Source organism: Ailuropoda melanoleuca, chromosome X (assembly GCF_002007445.2).
Source record: "Ailuropoda melanoleuca isolate Jingjing chromosome X, ASM200744v2, whole genome shotgun sequence".
NCBI lineage: Eukaryota > Metazoa > Chordata > Mammalia > Carnivora > Ursidae > Ailuropoda > Ailuropoda melanoleuca.
The window spans coordinates 89,804,529-89,811,044 of record NC_048238.1 but is presented as its reverse complement, the minus strand read 5'-3'; positions in this window follow the sequence as shown (position 1 = coordinate 89,811,044).

The following is a 6,516-nucleotide window of genomic DNA, read 5'->3' as shown; positions in this document are numbered from 1 at the left end:
GTCTGGTGTCTCGCGGGTGCTGACCGCGAGTCCGCCTGCTCCCCCGTGTAGGTGGCCCTCCAGCCGCCAGCAGCCAGCCGCCCCGCGCACGCTCCCGGAGCTCCCGGTCTCAGCCTTGATCCAGTGAGCACACCGGAGCTCCGGAGCTCCGTGAGATGCTTGGTGGTGCACGCTCCCGGCTCACGGACTCAGTCTGCCGTTTCCAGAGTGCGGGTCCGCGGTCCGCCCGCTCCCCGGTGCAGGTGGCCCGCCAGCCGCCCTGCGCGCGCTCCTGGAGTTCGCGTTCTAAGTCTGTTGTCTCGCGGGTGCCGTCCGCGAGTCCGCCTGCTCCCCCGTGCAGGTGGCCCACCAACCGCCAGCCGTCCCGCGTGCGCTCCCGGAGCTCCTTTCTCAGTCTGCTGTCTCAAGCATGCGGGTCCGCGGTCTGTCCGCTCCCCCGTGTAGGTGGCTACCGCTTCCCGGCGCCCTGACATGGCGGCTCCCTCCCCCTTCTGTTTAGCTTCTGATATCTGTGTGCGATTTCACAGCTCCCTGCTTCGTACCTTGATACTCAGCGCTGGAGATGTTCATTTGTAGAGATCCAGATATATCTTCCTGCATCTCAGGCTGATTCCGTGGATGTTCCTGCTGGTCTGGTACCTATCCAGCTCAACTCAGGGGACCGGCTNCAGGGGACCGGCTGAAAAAGGGGTCCCCTACTCCTCCGCCATCTTAACCTCCTCTTATTTTTTTTTTTAATTATATTATGTTAGTCACCATACAGTACATCCCTGGTTTTTGATGTAAAGTTCGATGATTCATTAGTTGCATATGATACCCAGTGCACCATGCAATATTTGCCCTCCTTACTACCCATCACCAGCCTATCCCATTCCCCCACCCCCCTCCCCTCTGAAGCCCTCAGTTTGTTTCTCAGAGTCCATAGTCTCTCATGCTGCAACTCTTGATTTTGAGGTTGTAAGCTTGAGTCCCACATTGGGTGTAAAGTTTACTTAAAAAATAAAACCTTTAAAAAACCCAAAACAACCCAAAATAACAACAACAACAAAAATAAATTCATTTAGAAGTGTTAATGAATGAATGTTGGATATTCTAGACTTTATCAATCAACAACTTACTACTATAATGTAACTATTATATGGGATCTATACAATTTTTAGAAATTAAAAGTTGTCTTCATTATTAAAAATTTAGGAGCAACTGTTGTCAACATCTATGGATATTGTAAGGTGAAAAACCTTAGAGCATTTGGGCACATAAAGAAGTGACACACATGCCACATCTACATGTTCAGAGACCTAAAGAAATGAATTCTGTGGGATAGAGAATGTGAATATAAAAAAAGAGCAGAGAAAATTATCTATCAAAAAAGGATATTTGACAGTGTGCATTGTTTACAAAGTGCAGTTGAAAGTTTTGTTTTGCTTATAAAATGTCACTTTTTTTCATTTCTGAATGTTTCTCATTGGAGATACAAATAACCCTATAAAGTGAGAAATAATAATCATTCAGATATAATGATAAGAATAGGATAGAATCTAAATTGATCTATTTGAAAGAAATTCACAGGGTTCCTGGGTGGCGCAGTTGGTTAAGCAACTGACTTGGTTTTGGCTCAGGTTGTGATCTCAGGGTTGTGAGATTGAGCTCTGCATGGGGCCCCACACTCAGTGCAGAGTCTTCTCAAGACTTTCTCTCCCTCTGCCCCTTCCCCCATGCTCATGTCCACACTCTTTCTCTCTCAAATAAATAAATCTTTAAAATAAAAGAATTTCACTATGTTTAATTTCTTCTTATTATTTTATTTTAATTAGCTTTTTATGTTCTTCTAAAATTCTTTTTGCCTCAACAAGATTGAGCTACTCTTCCTTCTCTCTAATCACAGTTGATTTCTCAACATTAAGTAATCATTTGGTATGTTTTGTAAAGTATGTGAAAAGTGGAGTATATTAATTTGAGTTGTGACAGGAATCAATTAGAAAAAATGGGCTTGGAGTAGAAATATGTTCTAGTCCTGGCTATGACACTAACTTATTTGTGTAAATTGGGGGTGCAGGGGATGAAGAATTTTCTCTGCCTTTCATAGTCCTTCTGGACTAAGAATCAAATTGACATGAGATAGATTAGCTGGGGAAAATAAAATTAATAGCATGTTTACATATGGGGAATGCACATAGATATGGAGATTCCAAAGACAGTGAGGCAACACGATGCTTGCTGGTATGAGCTAAGGAAAGGGGAAGGCATCTAAAGATACAAACAGGAGAAAGACCATTAGCAGGAAGGGGAAAGAAGATATTTAGAAAACAAAGGTTGCCCTATTAGGTAGTTAAGTTTCTCAGGTAAAGAAGAATCTCTGTTAATAGCTTTGTCCCTGGTATAAACAGGCAGTTGAGGGGGAGCTAAAGAATTTTTCCTGAATTCATGGGGTTTTGACTGCTTTTAACTGAAAATAATGTTTATGCCAAAGGGCCCATTTTGGGGCAGCCTGCCTGTGGCCCTACAGGGTTCAAATTGAGACATTTGATCTCTCTAAATTTTAATTTTCCCATTTGTAAAGTGAAAGAATTTAATAATCTTTCTGGCTTTATGCTACTAGAAGCAGAACCTGAACTTGGTAGAGATCATTATTGGATGGATTTAGGTATACTACTGTTCAAATTATGTTGGTTTTAGGTCTGATAACTATTCCATTGAAGTCTTATTTAATATAGCTTATTGATATGGACTTTAGTTCTGTTTCAAAATAGTAAAGTACTATGGTATAAATGTTTGTGTCCTTTGCAAATTCATGTTGAAAACATAATGCCCAAAGTGATGGTATTAGCAGGTGAGGACTTTAGGATGTGATTAAATCATGAGAGTGGAGCCCTCATGATAGTGCCTTTATGAAAAAAAAAGAGGCCTCAGAGAGGAAGATTTTCCCTTCTACCATGGAAGGACACAGCAAGAAACTGGCAGTCTGCCACCTGGAAGAGGACCTTCACCAGACCCCTACCATGTTGGCATTCTGATCTCGGACTTCTAGCCTCCAGAACTATGAGAGATATATTTCTGCTGTTCATAAGCCACACAATCTGTGGTATTTTGTTATAGCAGCCTAAACAGACTAAGACAGAAAATCATACTGTGAATGGAGTGCTGCTGTAACAAATATCTGAAAATGTGAAAGTGACTTTGGAACCATGTAACGGATATAGGCTAGAGGGGTTTTGAGGTGCATGCTTGAAAAAGCCTACATTACCATGAAGGGACTGTTAAGTGCGATTGTAGTGAGAGCTCATGAAAAGAGGAGTACTGTAAGAGAAAACCTCCATCTTCTTAGAGAATATCTAAGTGGTCATGAACAGAATGTTGGTCGAAATATGGGTAGTAAAGGCCATTTTGATTGGGTCTCAGATGGAAATGAGGAATCTATCAGAGACTAGAGGAAAGGTGATCTTTGTTATAAAGTGGTAAAGAGCTTGGCTGAATTGTGTTCCTGCCAACGTTTTGCCAAATGTTTTGTGGAAGGTAGAACTTGTGAGCAATAACATTAAATATTTGGCTAAGAAAATATCTAAGCAAAGTGTTGAAGGTATGGCTTGGCTTCTCTTGAATGCTTATAGTAAAATGGGAGAAGAGAGAAATAATTTAAGATGGAGTTGCTAATCAAAAGGAGAACAGAACTTAAAACTTTGGAAACTCTTAGCCTATATCATATTGCAAGAGAGAGAGAGGAAGAAAGCATGACTTTATTCATAAGGACATTAGTATGGATGTGAACAGCAGACTAAATTAGCCACTCCAGCAGGAAAACAGTCAGTTTGAACTGAACAAGAAGACAGGAATGAAGGAAGGTTCTCTCACTTCTTAGATTTTATAAGGCAGGACCATGGAGCTATTTGACTGAGAATGTGTGCTACTTTTCAGAACAAAGGAAGAAGATCCCCAACAGTGATTCATTTCAGAGATCATCAGGGTTTCCTGTTGAGTTTCAAAAGTGAGGAGGGGCATCTCCTGGTTTCAACAAGCCAGATGATCCTTGCCCAAAATTGTGGGGACCAAACCCCAGCAAAGTCATGGTGAGTGTTAACCTCTACCTAGATTTGGAATGATGAAACCTCCTGGAACCCAGGGCATACAAGCCAGGCATAGAGCCTCTGTAAGGGCATGGCTGCTACAGAGAGCGTTGACTAGAGCAATGCCTAACAGAGCTGTGGGGGGTAGGGCTGCCCCTGTGAACCCAGACCAGTAAAGACACCAGTGTTTGATTCCAGGCTAGGACAGCCACAAGCACACAACTAGAATCCTATAGGCATTGCATAGGCAGCACCCAGCAAAATTGTGGGGTTGGGGAATGCCCTGGTGTATCTGGAAGCAGAACCGCCACCCTAGAGTGTAGGTAAGGCTGGGATCAAGCCAAGGAAAACTGTTCTCAAGATTTGAGATTTAGTGATCACCCTTTTAGGTTTTGGACTTATTTTGGACCTGTTATTCCACTTTTCTATTTCTCCTTTTTGGATTGGGAATGTCTACTCTGTGCCTAGTCCACCATTGTATTTTATGAGCACCTAACTTGTTTTATGGCACAAGTTCTCAGCAGGAGAGGAATTTGCCTCAGGATGAATCATAACTTGAATCTCATCTAGGATATCTGATTTCGATGAGATTTAGATGAGACTTTGAACTTAGACTTTTGAGTTGATAACATGAGAAGAACATGGATTTTGAGGGGATCAGGGGTAAAATGCTGTGGTCTGAATTTGTGTCCCCCCACAAATTTGTATGTTGAAAATCTAATGCCCAAGATGATGGTATTAGGAGATGGGGCCTTTGGGAGTTGATTAGGTCATCATGAATGGGATTAGTGCCCTTACAAAAGAAGCTTCAGAATTAGCTTATCCTTTCCATCATGTGAGGACATAGTAAAAAGTTGTCAGTTTGCAACTTGGAAGAGAGGCTTTGCCAGTACCATATCACTCTTGGCACCCTAATCTTGGACTCAGACTCCACCGCTGTGAGAAGTAAATGTTGTTTATAAACTACACAGTTTATGGTATTTTGTTATACAAGCCTGAATAGAAAAAAAAACACAAAGATATAAGATACATTATTCTTATCAAGGGAGAAAAAATCTTTTAAAGGGCTAATTACAGTCCTAGTTGTATGAACATAGTCTTCTCTTCCCCATACTCTTCTCACATGAATCAGTTGATGAAACATGTAAACTAAATACAGTACCTGGTGAATAATCCTTTGTGCGTAGAACTACTTATAGGCCACTCTGATGGGTAAGACTTGATTCATGCCACTAAGTTAATTCTAACTCCATGGGTACAGTCCTCTCTGAAAGGATTCAGACAATAAGTTAAATGTTTCCTTCACAAAGGGACAATCCTCTAGTCCCCACAAAATTGAAGAGCCTTTTACTAGACATCCCACCAAAAATATGTCTATTCCTTGACAAATTGCTTGTCTCCTACTTTGGCTGACATCCAATAAGAAAAACAGACAGCTTAACTCTTTTCCTTCTTTCTTTTTTTTCTTCCTTCCTCTTTCCCTTCCTTCCTTCCTTCCTTCCTTCCTTCCTTCCTTCCTTCCTTCCTTCCTCCCTCTTCTTCTTCTTCTTTTTCTCTTTCTTTCTTTCTCTTTCTTTTTTCATTTTCTTTCTCTCTCTCTCTCTTTCTCCTTTTATCTTACAGCATGCTTATTTCACTATTGGCCTCACACATTTAGGCTATGCACACATATATTTACTTATATACACTGGAAGCATAAATGACTGCAAGGAACTCCTGAGAGATCACTTAATGGTTTTTAGGAAAGTTAATAAATTCACCACCCTTCCTTCTTTTTACCTTGTTGCTCTTTAACTTGTGAATATAAGTATTTTTGGATATCTAACTCACATATAATAAAATGTATCTTCAGTGTTCCATTTGAGTTTTGACAGTTGTATAAATCCATATAATCACTACATAAAGCAAAATGCAGAAGAACATTTCCATCATCTCAGAAGTTTATTTCATGTTTCTTTCCAGTCAATTCTCCCTCCACTCAGAGGCAGTTGCTTTCTAATTTTTATCACTGTAGAATAGTTTTACCAGCTCGAAAATAATATTTATTTATTTCTTAATTTTTAATTTTATTTATATGTTTGACAGAGAGAAAGAGAGAGCAAGCACAAGCAGGGGGAGTGGCAGGCAGAGGAAGAGGGAGAAGCAGGCTCCCTGCTGAGCAGAGATCCTGATGCTGGCCTCATTCCCAGGACCCTGACATCATGACCTGAGCTGAAGGCAGATGCTTAAAATATTAAACCTGCCAGGCATCCCTCTAAAAAAATATTTAAATGTTATTATTATTTTTTTAAATTTATTTATTTATTTATTTATTTTTAAAATGATTTTTTATTATATTATGTTAGTCACCATACAGTACATCCCCGGATTCTGATGTAAAGTTTGATTGTACATTGGTTACATATAACACCCAGTGCACCATGCAATACATGCCCTCCTTACCACCCATCACCAG